General features: G+C 41.7%; 1 protein-coding gene across 3 annotated transcripts in view; it reads left to right on the top strand.

The window, feature by feature from the left end:
• PACS1 (phosphofurin acidic cluster sorting protein 1) overlaps window positions 1-13,948 on the top strand; it is a gene marked incomplete at both ends in the record, with an annotated part of 139,426 nt that overhangs the window by 541 nt on the left and 124,937 nt on the right. The gene's annotated exons all lie outside the window — the stretch shown is intronic.

The raw sequence follows: 13,948 nt of genomic DNA, 5'->3' as shown, positions 1-13,948 counted from the left end.
CATCCCCACCTTCTGTCTGGGGCCGGGGCCACCCTCTTCCCCTCCCTGAGCTGGGCCTTCTGGACTCTCAGCCCTGGGCCTCCTCTTGTTGATCTGACCGAATCCGGCCTTCCTGTCAGTTTCCCCGTGAAAGTCACAGACTCTTCCCGGCCTTGCCAGCTCCCGTGGGCTGTACATATGTTACATAGATGTGGTATGGATCTCTTTAGATATTATTATTTCCCAGTATACTCGGCACGTGTCAAACTCGGTTGTCACCTTCTGCCAGGTAAAGCCGGTATAGTAACCCTTGGCGCTTCTAGTTTGTCTTCAACACACATGTTCATTTGTACTCCAAATACACACATTCTGTCCCGGCCTCTACGTCTTGTAAAAGTCCTATTTAATGTGTCTTCAAGTGTATTTTTCATTCTCTTCTCCCTCCTCAGCCCCCCAGTAACTGGTCACAACTTCTAGCCCTGCAGGGCTACATAGAATTACTGCCTGTTCCTAAATTCAGTCCATTCCTCTGTCTGTTGGAACCATCTGGGGACTTTCCTTCCATTGGTAAAATATACCTGAGTTTGGGATATTTTCTGTTTCTGTATTGGCAAGGCAGTCTTTCTCAAACTCTTTGGGGACAGTGTGCAACATCCTACAGTTTACTCCTTGAATAGACACCGTGAAGCTGGTTTCACCCAGGAAGCCCAGAGAAGTGCCTGGAGGTGGTCTTTTTTGTCACTTGTAAACTGAGTTGATTCTGTTGTCTTGGAGTCTGGCTGGCTCCTTACTCTGTCAGCCCTGTCTTGGGCAGATGGACGTGTAAGTGGGGTTGGGGAGCATTGCCTGGTTCCATCTTCAACTCTTTATTTTTCTCCATGCCTCCCCCTTTATTTTGAATTGTTTCATGCATGCAAAATTATATATGTCCTGGAAAGGATTGTAAATAAAAATGACAAGAAGTACATCTCTGTACTTGGCTCAGCTTGAGAAAGAGCATTACAGTTGTGTTGAAGCCCTCGGGGTGCCACTTCCTGGTCACATCCCCTTCTTCCCCCTACAAAGGTAAACATTATTCTGAATTGTGTGTCTATCATCTCCCTGTCTTATAAAATTAGTTTTACTGACATATGTGCATCTCTAAGCTATGTTTTTTAGTTGTGGATGTTTTTGGAAGTTTATATAAATGCTATCATACTGTATGTGTTCTGTGGCCTATTTGTGTGTGTGTGTGTGTGTGTGTGTGTGTGTGTGTGTTTAAACTCAACGTTAAGTTCGTGAGAATCATCAGTGTTGTATGGTGGCTCTAAATATTTTCACTAATGGGTAGAATTTCATTGTATGAATATATCATAAAGCTCCTTTTGATGAACATTTGGGTCATTTCCTGTTTGTTAATACAAACAGTAATGCTGTAAATATTTTTGTCCAGGACTCTTGGTGCTCCTTGCAGAAGTTTCTTAGGATGTCTTTATACGTAGGGGTGGAATTGCTGTTTGAGAGATATACGTCTGGAACATTTTTAGATAATGCTGACTTGTTTTCCATTAGCCCCCCTCTACTCTTCGTGTCCCTTGTGTTTCAGCGTTCACTTCACTAATTTATACTTTCTTTTTTCTCTGTCCTTTCTTCAGGGTAATCAGGAGCCACATTAGTTTAGTTAGGTTTGGCCAGTACCCTAACACACACCAGACGCCACTGGGAGTGTAGTATGTGGTGGTTTTCCTCTCTTGGTCCTAAGCAGGCCTGCCTTTCTCTTTCTGTACAGGCCCATCTATAGTTGAAGTATTCTCATCTACTTCTTTCAAACATTAAAAGCACTGGGTCCTTTCCTCCATGGGTCCAGTGTTAGTAATGCATGCTTGCTTGTTCTTCCGTCACCTCTATCACTGTTTGACTGGTGACATTTGGACAGCTGCCTTCTCTAGCTTGTTAGATCAGAAAGGCATGAGCCTACTGGCAAGAAGCTGCTGTGCAACCGAGGGGGATAAATAAAATCACTGATTGCTGTTGATTTCCAGTCTGTCCCTATTGGTCACTGAAAGGTCCACACAATAAATTATTAGCCAAAGAAACAGCCAGGCATCCTGATCAAATCAGTAATTGTTACGTTGACTTGGTGTGAGAGCCTTAGACTGTCTTGTTGTTTTCACCTGCAGGGAGCATGCAGGTCTGTCATTGTCTACCAACCAATCTTTGGGATTGTCAGCTGTCCTGCTCTGACTTTTTTTTTAACCGGCACCCTTGTGCCTCCCAGCTCTTTGTGGAACACTTGTGCTCTTTGGAGCAGGCTGTTTTATCTGCAGGATGGAAAATAACACCCTGTGGGGAGAAAATGGCCTGCTATTGGCCCTTCCAGTGATTAGAGTCATCCAGTTAATTTGAGGTCTCCTTGGTAGGCTTGTTCACATTGTCTGGAATGTATTGGCAGCGAGCACTCTGTATACAGCACGCTGAATATCGTCTAGGATTAACATTCTTGTCTTGTGTAACTCAAATGAGACCCAAATGTATGATTTATATGCACTTGAGAAATGCACGCATGATTGTATGATCTAAGGTTGGATATATATAAAATGTCCTGGGATTCAGTCTTGTGAAATTGTCATCCTCTTCCTAGTGCAGAGAAGCGAGTTGAAAAGCCGAGTGTTAGGAAGGTCATGCTCCTTTTGTTGATCCCTGTAGAAATATAATTTACTTTTGGAAAAAAAAAACTTTTTCCTTTATTAGATGTTTAAATATAGTTGTTGTTTCTCAGGTATGTACTCTGCTCTGTCTTAACAGCTACTAAATTCTCTCAGAATCCATAGTATATTTTTTTTTACTTTTTATGAATGAAGAGCATACCTATAGTTGGCTTTAAAATAACTAAATTGTTCTTTTCATTGCCATTTTTACCAGCATTTTTTTAAAATAAAAAGATGTTTTTTTTTTCCTGATAGTAGATTTTTATTCTCACAAGGAATTTCAAAATTTTAACTGAAATATAATTTAACTGAAATATAATTGACATACAATATTATGTTGGTTTAATTTGCATTTGATTTGACATTTGCATACATTATGAAATGATCACCACGATAAGTCTAGTAACCATCTGTCCCCACACAAAGTTATTACAGTATTACTGACCATATTCCTATGCTGTACATTACATCCCTATGGCTTAAAATAAAAAGATCAATACACGTCCATGATTAGAAATTCAGGCAGTACAGAAAGATGGAAATGGTAAAGGAAAGCCCCAGCCCTGTGTCTCTTCTCACTCCCCAGAGGTAATCATTGTGAAATACAGTTGGCTGTTGAGATTCTGTCACCAGCAGGTAGGTCTGTTACAGTTCCATTATGAAATTCACAGCTTTGGAAGTTGATGCTGTTTTCCCTCCACACTAAGGAGTGCTCCCTGGTCTGTGGTCCAGAGTATGGACAGTGGTGTGGCGCTGTCGTAAGTACCAGGTGGCAAGATGCTTGACGTTAAAGGCAGGGTTTTAGAGTATCATTGACCCTTTCTCTTTGGTCTTTGTATGGTGACATTTCCCCTGATGTTCTTTTCTCTTTTTGAGTTGCTTAAGTAGGAGAGACTGAAAAATTATTCAATTTCCTAAGTGTACAAAATTTCCTCAGGGGTGTAAAACTGACAGGAGACAAAATGTGCTCTGCTGTATCACCCACTAACTATCACATTTGTCTTTGAGTACAGAGCACATTTGGGTATCCTTATCTCTGTGTTTAGGGAAGGAGTTCAGTGGTTATCAGTCACATTTCTCCTTTAGACCACATTTGGAAAAAAAAGGGGGAGGTGACCATGGCCAAGTTTGTGTGACTGTCCTGCAATAGAAGTGTTAATTTCATGAAGGCACTTGAGGCCAGTTACCCCTCTAACCATGAAAGCACTGGGCAAGCCAGGATGTATTGCTGTATGTGCTTTCTGTGTGCTAGGGCAAACTCTCCCACACCTTAGCGTTTTCATCCATTGATTGGGAATACTTTTACTTACTATCCATTCCAAAATGTGGGTGAAATAAATATAAAATAGGACCTATAGATCCACAGGAGAAAGTACTTCTTAAATGATAGATATAAGGTAAATGTAATTGATCAAATAAGAGAGAGCTGTTGAACTTTCTTTTATTTCCCTAGCGTTAAAAGTCTTGGAAGCAGGGCTCCCCTGGTGGCGCAGTGGTTGAGAGCCCGCCTGCCGATGCAGCGGACACGGGTTCGTGCCCCGGTCCAGGAAGATCCCACGTGCCGCGGAGCGGCTGGGCCCGTGAGCCATGGCCGCTAAGCCTGCGCGTCTGGAGCCTGTGCTCCGCAACGGGAGAGGCCACAACAGTGAGAGGCCCGCATACCGCAAAAAAAAAAAAGTCTTGGAAGCATATTTGTATCTTAGAAGATTTGAATTTCACATTGTGCGTGTTGTAATAGAATATGCTCTCTATCGGAGTAATACAATCCACCGTCCCTGTGGAAGCTCAGATTCCTTAAGTCAGAAAGAGAATGACTTTCACAGAGTTTGTCTTACATGTATTGATTTACAGATCTTTTGGACACATTAGTGGTTATGTGATTTCCTTTTAAGCTAGATTTCCAATTTCTTAGCTGAGCCAATAAGCTGCCACTGTTATTAAGGTTGGTGCCGTCTCTGTGTGCACCAGGGAGGTGCAAGCCAGAAAGTGTTTGGGCTGTGTCTTTTCACTGCTTCACCCCAGGAGGCTTGTCCTGTTTTGGCCCGGACTTGAAGGCTCAGTGGGTCCTCTGAAATTTGGAGTTGGCTTGGCTTGGACCTGTGGTGTCACATTCTGGGAGTACTTTGGGAATCCAGGGAAGCTGTGGGAATGATTGCAAGAGTTGGTCTTTTTCCAGTGTGAGTTTGGAGTGGTATTAAGGGCTCTTGAGAAAAGACGGAGTTTGAAGTTGGCCTTAAAATGTCTTTCAGAGCCCACTGGGCTGGAATTGAGCAAGACTGTTTGGTTCTAGATTGGCGAGCCCTGACGCAGTCCTCCTTTCTCCAGGCCTAATTAAAGGAATAACCAGCATAACTTCAGAGGACTTTAGGGAACCAATGTGTGTGCCTGGGCACCAACTCTGGAGTCATTCACAGGGCAGTTATCTGATTAGAAAGCCTGCTGGACCTGCTTTCCCTTTTATGTTATTACAAACCAGAGAATAGCTGTAGTCACAGCTTAGGGAGCTGCTTAGGCAGACACGTGCCTGGCCTCTACCTTGGGTAGCGCAGTAGAGAAGCCCAGTAAATGATGATGTATTGTTGCTGAGCTTTTATATCTTCTAGAAAACAGTTACTTAAAACATTTTGTTTGACGTTCAATTATGTCTTAAGATCATAGGCTATTTCATCTTTAAAGCTCTGCTGTTCAATACAGTAGCCACTAGCCACATGTGACTGTTTAAATATTAATTAAAATTGAATGAAATTTAAAATTCTCTTCCTTAGTTGCACTGGCCACATTTCATTTCACACCAGTCACGTGTGGCTGGTGGCTGCCATATTGGACAGGGCAGATCTAGAACATTTCCAGGACCACAGCAAGTTCTGTTAGATAACAACACTGTTTTAGAGAGAACATTGCCTAAGTATGGGCATTTCTGGTATTAATCTTTATGGCTTCTCCTTATTTGTTTAATTAGACTGAGTACTCAGTCTGTCCTCTTCCAGGTTATTTTAAAATGTCCCCTTTCTTTGCTATTCCAAGGGCCCATTAGTTTTCTTTTGTTAGTTTTCCCCCTTTAAGTGTTGTTACCTTCTAGTCTGTTCACTTCCTCCTGGAGGGAATTAGCTTCCTGGTGCTTCCCTGTCATTCGTTTCTCACAATTTTAGGTCTTAGTCAATATCTACAGAGAAAACTGTCTGGAGGCGTTAACTCCAAAATGGTTTTGGATGGTAGGATGATGTGTGATACTAATTTTTGTCCTTGTGTATTTTTTGGTGATTTCCAGACTTTCTATAATAGACATGTATTACAGAAAAGACCAGTAAATGTTGTTTTAAAAATATATATTTAGGGACTTCCCTGGTGGCACAGTGGTTAAGACTCTACCCTCCCAATGCAGGGAGCCTGGGTTTGATCCCTGGTCAGGGAGCTAGATCTCACATGCATCCCACCTGCTGCAACTAAGACCCAGTGCAACCAAATAAATGAGTAAATATTTAAATATATATATATATATATTTAAAGATGCGTATCAACTCTTCTCGGTTGTATACGTACCTCAAAGGAGGGAACCTTACAAATTTTATATCGCTATAAAGATGTAAAAAAATAGGATTTATTGAATGGATGAAGACATTGGGGGGAGCTGAGGTTTCACTCCACTCACCTTCCTTTCTTGGTTCTAGAGTTGCTTGTTCATCTTTATTGATAGCAAAAATGGTGACTGGAGAATGCTCTAGCCTGTTGCCCACCTCATGGTGTGTGGATGGTGAGGCACAGGTGAGGAGGGGGCATCGATAGAGGCACATTAGTTATTTGATGTTCATGTAGCTTCTTTTATTTTATTTTTATTTTTTATTTTTGGCCACACCATGCTGCATGCGGGATCTTAGTTCCCTGACCAGGGATCGAACCCGCGCCCCCTGCATTGGGTGCACTGAGTCTTAACCACTGGACCGCCAGGAAAGTCCCATGTAGCTTCTTCCAGCTTGTAAAGTTTTTAAATACATTAAAGGTCAGAATATCTGAGTTGAGTTCTAGCTTCACCAATTTTTCTGACCCCGAGTACTGTTCTTCCTCTTTTCTCCTTGGAAGTAATGATCCTCCACGACTCCCAGATGAACCTGTGTTTCATTCATCCTTTCAGCACTTTCAGTTCGTTCTGTAAACAGAGGCACTACGTAATATCCAGAGCCTATTTTGGCAAAAAAATTTTTTAGAACTGTGACAGACCTCTTAGCAGTTACACCGTGAGTGGTTTACCCTGTATGTTTTTTTAGTGACCTGGTGCAGGTATAGGTAGGCGTGAAAGGAGTGATGTTTTAAAACTTGGTTCCTGTTACAGCACCTCCTCCTGTCTTCTTAGTCTGCAGACTCCTCCGAACAGCAGTCTGCCTCTCAGAGCAGTGTTCTGAGCAAGACTCCCCCCCCAGGTAACAGTTTGGATGTGGTAAGTGGAATGTTAATTGTCCCTGAGGAAATTTAGCCTGGTTATTGTGCTTAGATGTAGGAAGGTGTTTTTTCTTTACAGTTTTTCTCCAAAACTGTGTGTGTGTGTGTGTGTGTGTGTGTGTGTGTGTGTGTGTGTGTATCTGGCTTTGAGCTTCCTTTTGTTCCTTTTTTTTATAAACGAGACAGAGATTCTTTGTAGTGTTTTGTTTTTGTTTTTGTTTTTATAACAGTTGAGGAGAACACAAAAGGCTTAGGACATCAGTTGTCATTTATTTGGTCCCTCCTCCCGGACCTTTTCCTGTCTGTTGTTTGGAAACACCAAATGGCTTCAGGGTTTAGATAGTAGCTTCTTCCTCCCATATCTGTGATTTATGGTGCCTGGAAAGCACATCGCACTCCCTCATGTGTAATTCTACCCATCCACTGTGACCCTGATCTCCTCCCAGAAGGTAACCACTAGTAACAGTTCAGAGTGATATGTTAAAATGAAAATCAGATCATGTCACTCCCCTGTTCATAATCTTCCCAGTTCATTCATTTAGCAGATGCTTGTAGGCCAGCCGGCATGGGCCACAAACAAAATCCTTGATCTCGTAAAGTATACGTTCTGTTGGGTGAAGATAAGAGACCCTATCAAATAACTTTTCATCACACTTAGAGTAAAACCCTTTTTATGACTTAGGAGATACTTCGGGGTCGGACTCTTCCTGTGGCTTCCACCTCGTTGCTGCTGTTCTCCCCATGCTCACCTGGCTCTGGGCAAGCTGGGCCCGGGCGCAGTCACCCTGCCTTTGGGCTTTTGCACTTGCTGTTCCCTCTACCCGGAATGCTGTGTCCCCAGATCATCGTGTGGCTGGCTCCTGGGTCTCATTCAGGTCTCAGCTGACCTGCTACCTTGGAAAGCTTCTCTCACCTGCCCATTCCATCCTGGGAGTTTATAAATCTTCTTCACACCAGTTACCTTCATCTGAAATAAATCCTGTTCATTACTTTACATAGCAGTTACTTTATAGGTGCTTAATGGATACATTTGTCAACGAACAGTGCCTGTTTATTTGTAAAGTTTATTGAATGAAAATCTATCCTACACAGTTCTTTCATTCAACAAATATTTTTTGAGTATTTCTATATGCCAAATACTGCTCCAGGTGCTGGGGAACCAGCAGCAAACTGGTTGACGAAGCCCATTCTCCCCTAGAGTGAACATTCTTGTGGAGGGAGACAGATAATAAACACGTAATTAGGTCTATAGTGAATAGTCAGGTGGTGAGTAGTGCCATGATGAAAAACAAATCGGAGTGCGGACTTGAGAGGGTTGGGTAGTGTGGTCAGAGAAGGCCTCTGGTGAGGTGCTGTTTGGGCTGATGCCTGGGTGAGGTGAACCAGACTGCTGAGCGTTTGCTATGTGCACAGCACCTCCGCAGGAAGGGAAGTTGAGACCTGGGGAGGTGAAGGCAGTTCTGCAGGGCTCCCCAGTTTAGAAGTAGGTGGAGGGCTTCCCTGGTGGTGAAGTGGTTAAGAATCCGCTTGCCAGTGCAGGGGACACAGGTTTGAGCCCTGGTCTGGGAAGATCCCACGTGCCGTGGAGCAACTAAGCCCGTGCGCCACAACTACTGAGCTTGTGCTCTAGAGCCCATGCGCCACAACTACTGAAGCCCGCGTGCCTAGAGCCTGTGCTCCGCAACAAGAGAAGCCCCCTGCTCGGTGCAACTAGAGAAAGCCCACGCACAGCAGTGAACACCCAGCGCAGCCAAAAATAAAATAAATTAATTAATTAAAAAAAAAAACTTGGTGTCCCCTGAGATCTGTCTGGTTCTCATGGTTGACAAATAATATTTAATGCTTTATACTTTGTAATGTTGGGATTACAGAATGCTGCCTTATTACCAAATTGTAGACAGTGAGAGGCTTCGTAGCACAGTGGCTACAGGTGTCAGTTCTGGAGCCAGTTAGCCAGGATTTTAATCCTGACTCTGTTTTTACTGTTTGAGTGACTTGGGCAAATTACTTAACCTCTCTAATGCTTCATTTTTCTCATCTTGTAAAATGGGCATAGTAATTGCCCCTACTGTTCATTTATTATGAGGATTAAATGAGATTAATACACGCTAAGTGCTTATGTGGCACATAGAAAACACTTAAAAATGTTACTATTACTCTTGCTGTCTTTATTGCCAGCCTAGCTTCTCTGTCTCTCCCCCACACCCCTTGAAAAACTGCTTTCTGTCTAGAATCAGGGCAACCTTGTTTATATTCTGATTTCCTCAGGGGGACCATTACAAGGTCTTGGGTTCACTTTGGCCACAGATCCCTGCCAAACCCCAAGCTTAATAGACTAGAAAGTCAAAGGAAAATATTTTGGTTCTCTGAAGCAGTGGCTGGGTCGGGATCCTGTTTCTACATCCTGCCAGCTTATAGGAACGGAAGAGATGGTTCAGGCCCGGCCTGCAAACCACAACTTTGTTTTGAGCCAACTTGACTTGACAGCTTCCCTATTCTACCTGCTGACTTCTTTAGCTCTGCTTTGGCAGCCAGAAGAACAACTAAACCGGTTTACAGCTAGCCATTTATCAGCAGTAAAAGCTGAGCGACTCCTAGGAAAATCAGGATTTAAACGGAGTCGATCTTTTTCTCTTTTCTCCTTAAGCTTTCCTTTTTATGTCTCAAACTATAGAAAAACTGTATTCTACTTTTGTAGGAGAACCTGATAATACATTTAAGGCCTATTGTGAAACATTTGGATCTTTGTATACATGTCGGTTTTCTCCTTTAATAAGCACCAAGACTTTTTATCTTCCCATTTTGGTTAGAAACCCACAAATATATTTATGTGTTTCTGGTTCTTCCTTGAGAATATATAAAACACAGATTTACCGCTTCTCAAGTGTGGATGGTCATAATGAATGGGACCCTCATGGCGAACATCAGGGCTTGAAATGAAGAGTGTGGACTGGTACGTGGTGCGTAACTGTTTTTAAAGTCATATGTTTGCTTTTTTAGTTTTGTTTTTGTCTTCTTTTCTCCCTGTTGCTATCAATATGCCTCCTTTCTGCTTTGTTGCTTCTAATATTCCATGAGCTGAAGAATCATATAGTCAAATAAGTTAAGAAGGAATGGGCTCTGAATATGAGGCTGAGAGTAATGGGCAGTGTAATCTGAGAGCGTGAGAGCCACAGCGGGGCTGTTTTGCTCACCTCTTGGTCCAGTTTGTGCTCTAGAGGTAGGCTTGCTGGTGAGTTGAGGGTGAGGGTTTAATCTTCTATTAAACTATTTAATCTTCTATTACTGTTATGGATTAGTAAGTAAAGCCCTATATCTAGTGCTTAGTTAAATCTGTTTTGATTACCTCTGGGCAAGTCACTTTTTCTCCTGATTTTTTTTTACAAGTGGGGATACCTTTTTTGGCCTTGTTGATTTGTTATGCAGAGAAACAAAATATTTGTAAAATGTTTGAGCATCTATATTCATAGAAATCATTACCTTAACATCTTTGGGTAATGGCAGTAAAACTATGAATATGAGGGTATAGTATTTGTAGGCCTGATTTACATTAGTCATCATTTACATAGCCTCTGCAGGTAGGTTTTTGTTTCGCACTTTCAGGTCGTATCCAATAGAATGTGGCAGCGTAATCTACCCTAAGTCTGTTGTTTAATAAAATTGTCTCCTCAAAATTAAAATATGTGGAAAGTAGACTACAGCATTCAGTCATCCATGCCATGTACTGTTTTTGCTGTGAATGAAAATGAATAAGCAGCTCTGGAAACCAGCGTCCTCTGGGAACATAAAAGCTCTGTGGCTATTAATGGATTTAATTGTATTTCCACTCTGCCACCAAGATGTGCAATAAATTGTTTATGCCCTTATCTTGAACGGGGAGAATTGTTCATTAACTGTATATGATATCATTATCCCTTTGTTTTTATTACTTGTGGATAATCCCCTCTATCTTTCCTTTTAAAAAAAAAAAACTTATGAAAAGGAGCAGCTAAAATGTTATTAAACATTGCCCATTAATCTCTTTGGTTGACTTTTCTCTCCATGGAGGAAAAGGAAAGTGTCATCTCACTGGGAAAACAAATGCTTGGGTTGGAAATGGGACATGACCTGAACTAAGATTTGGCGCAGGATTAGTTTGGTGTGCTTTGGACTTAGGCCAGCAATGTGTTTGCTTATGTTCCAGAAGGGCCTCGTTCTCAGGCAGCCTCACTGATAAATGAGTGCCATGTCTCCGTGTGCTGAGGCGTCGTCTGATTGGAGTCCATTTAAGAGAACGTTTTATAGAATGTTTGTGATGATGGCTCTGTTTGGGTTTGGGTTTTGTTTTGTTTTGCTTTGTTTTGTTTGATGCTCATTCAGGTATTTCCTCCTATTCTTATAATATATCTGGAGGAAAAAAGTTAGCAAGTTGCTATCATCTCTTTAAAACCACGTGCCAAAAATGCTTTGGCTCTAGAATCTGGTTTCTTATCTGGCTTTACCTCACCACGTGGGTTTGCATAAGTCTCTGTGAGTCCTCCTCTCCCTAATAGTAACTTCATGTAGTTGGCAGGTACTCCCCGCACAGAAACCGTATGCCTAGTCACCATTTTAGACACCGAGGAGAGAGTGCTTACTAAGACAGGCAAAATCAAGCTCTCCTGGAGGTTACCTTCTAGGGGCAGAGGGGGCAGCAGGCAATAAACAAATGAGTGAGCAAATGGTAGGGTATGTCAGATGGGGAAAATTAAAGCGGGAAAGGGGTATATGTGAGGCAGAGAGTGTTACTGTTTTAAATAAGTTAGTTTAGAAGACCACAGAGAAGGTGAGTCATCATGTGCAGCACACACTTAGGCAAGTCATTAGAGGGAACAGTAAGTACTAGTAGGTTCCAGGAACATCCGGGAGGCCAGTGGACTGGAGCCAAGTGAACAAGGTGGAGAGTAGTGGGAGAGAAAGTCAGAGAAGTGAAGGGACCAGATCTCGTAGGCCAGTGTAGGACTCCGGCTTTGACCTTGAGTGAGATGAGGAAGCCATTGGGGATTTCGAGCCAGAGAAGAGGCATGGTAATGCCTTACGTATTAAAATAACCACTGGTCCCTGTGTGTAGCGTAGCCCATAGAGAAGGGCAAGGGTGAAAGCAGGGAGTCCAGTTAGGAGTATGAAGATGATGTACTGGGAGCTGATGTTGCCTTCGGCAGGGTGGTAGAGAAGATGAGAAGTCATCAGAGTCGGGTATAGTCTTTTCAAGCCTAAAGGATTTGCTTATGGATTACATTTGGGATATGACAAAAGAAAAGGATTCAAGGACGACTTCAAGATTTCATTTAACCTCCTTGTGTCAGTTTTCTGTTTTTCACTAAAAAAATGATAGTGACTGTCATCTCTTTATCATAAGTGACGTTATATGAGAATGAGATCTGTGTAACAGAACTCTTCAAAGCTCTTGAGGAAGGTTGTTTGTCTCTATTTTTGCCATTTGTGATTAACTGGGAATAAATTTCCTTGGGAATTTACTGGGCGATGGAATAATCCATAGGTTGGCAACTGATTGTGTTAAAAATCTAGATAAATTCTTTTTATGCTGTAGGCCATGGTGAAGGTGTTGGAGCAGCAGAGTCTCAACGTCCCTAATTATTCTGCTGTCATATTTGTTTGGTCTGATATCTCCTCTGTGGTCTTTACCTATTTGATGGCTTTTGGTGAGGGAGCTCTATTGCAGAGGCCATTAACAGCCATAGCACCTACCCTTTGTCACTAACCCAGTGGAACTGAAAAATAAAAAACATCTGTTTTTTTTTTTTTTTTTAAATGACTGGTTTGCTACAGCAGACAGCCTGTCTGTGCTTCCTAGGAGCTGCTCTATAAGGAGGACTCCTGCTGCAGAATGATCTAATTTGTGTAATCTTGAAGGTGGAGCTATTTTTGAAAGAGAACAGAAAAATAATGGAACCCTTTGCTTGTGAATGCCAAGCTGGATCTTACTGACTTAAAAGGAAAAGGGCTCCGTTAGATCTTGTAGTTTGAACTCTAATTTCCCTCTTGTCCTGCTCACCAGGTCTAGGTAAAATTTATAATAGATATATTTAGGTAATTGCTCTTGAAAATGGTAGCTGGGTTTTTCTTTTCTTTTTTTCAAAAACATTTTAGATAAATATGTTACTTGTGATTTGGATAATGTGAGTAGCATAAAAGAGCAGTTACCAAATTCAAGAATTAGAATTCTCTTTACAGTTATTAGATAGACTGATGGTTTGTAACTGGTTCTCAAAACTATCAGATTTTATGGCCCCTTTTCTATCCTGAAATGCAATTCCCGGATAATCAGATTTACCAGCATGTCTACAATGTCTTAACTGCAATATAAAGGAAAAATAAAAGGAAAGCTGTTTGTGATGCAATATGTGTTTCTATATGTAAATTCTCAGAAGACGTGTGTAAGTGTTCACAGCACATTAGAAACCACAGCTGTCAGGTGCTTGCAGGTACACATCGCCTTATCTCTGTGGATATGGCTCCCGTAGATAGAGATTGATACAGGTGTACTGCATGGGTGCCTCATGATATGTGGCAGTGCCATCGGTGATACAGTTTTCTAAAATGGTGGATAAATCTTCATCAAATTCTACACAAAACAAAATATAGTCTTTTCTCTGTTTACTGTGGTTACATTAGTTACATTCCTGGAAAATCCAGTGTATATTGATTGGTGAAAAAATCAATTAAGTTTCTATGTAAAATCTATTTAAATCTAGGCTTAGAACATTATAAGCTGCTTTTTATTTACATAACGTTTGTGTCAGGCAAGACCAAGGCAAATTTATTAGGAAACTAATGAAACTTACGTTTCAAGGTCCTTTATTTGCCTT

This window comes from Hyperoodon ampullatus (assembly GCF_949752795.1).
Source record: "Hyperoodon ampullatus genome assembly, chromosome: 7".
Lineage (NCBI taxonomy): Eukaryota > Metazoa > Chordata > Mammalia > Artiodactyla > Ziphiidae > Hyperoodon > Hyperoodon ampullatus.
The sequence above is the reverse complement of the archived record's forward strand: the minus strand, read 5'-3'. Positions and strand labels throughout refer to the sequence as shown.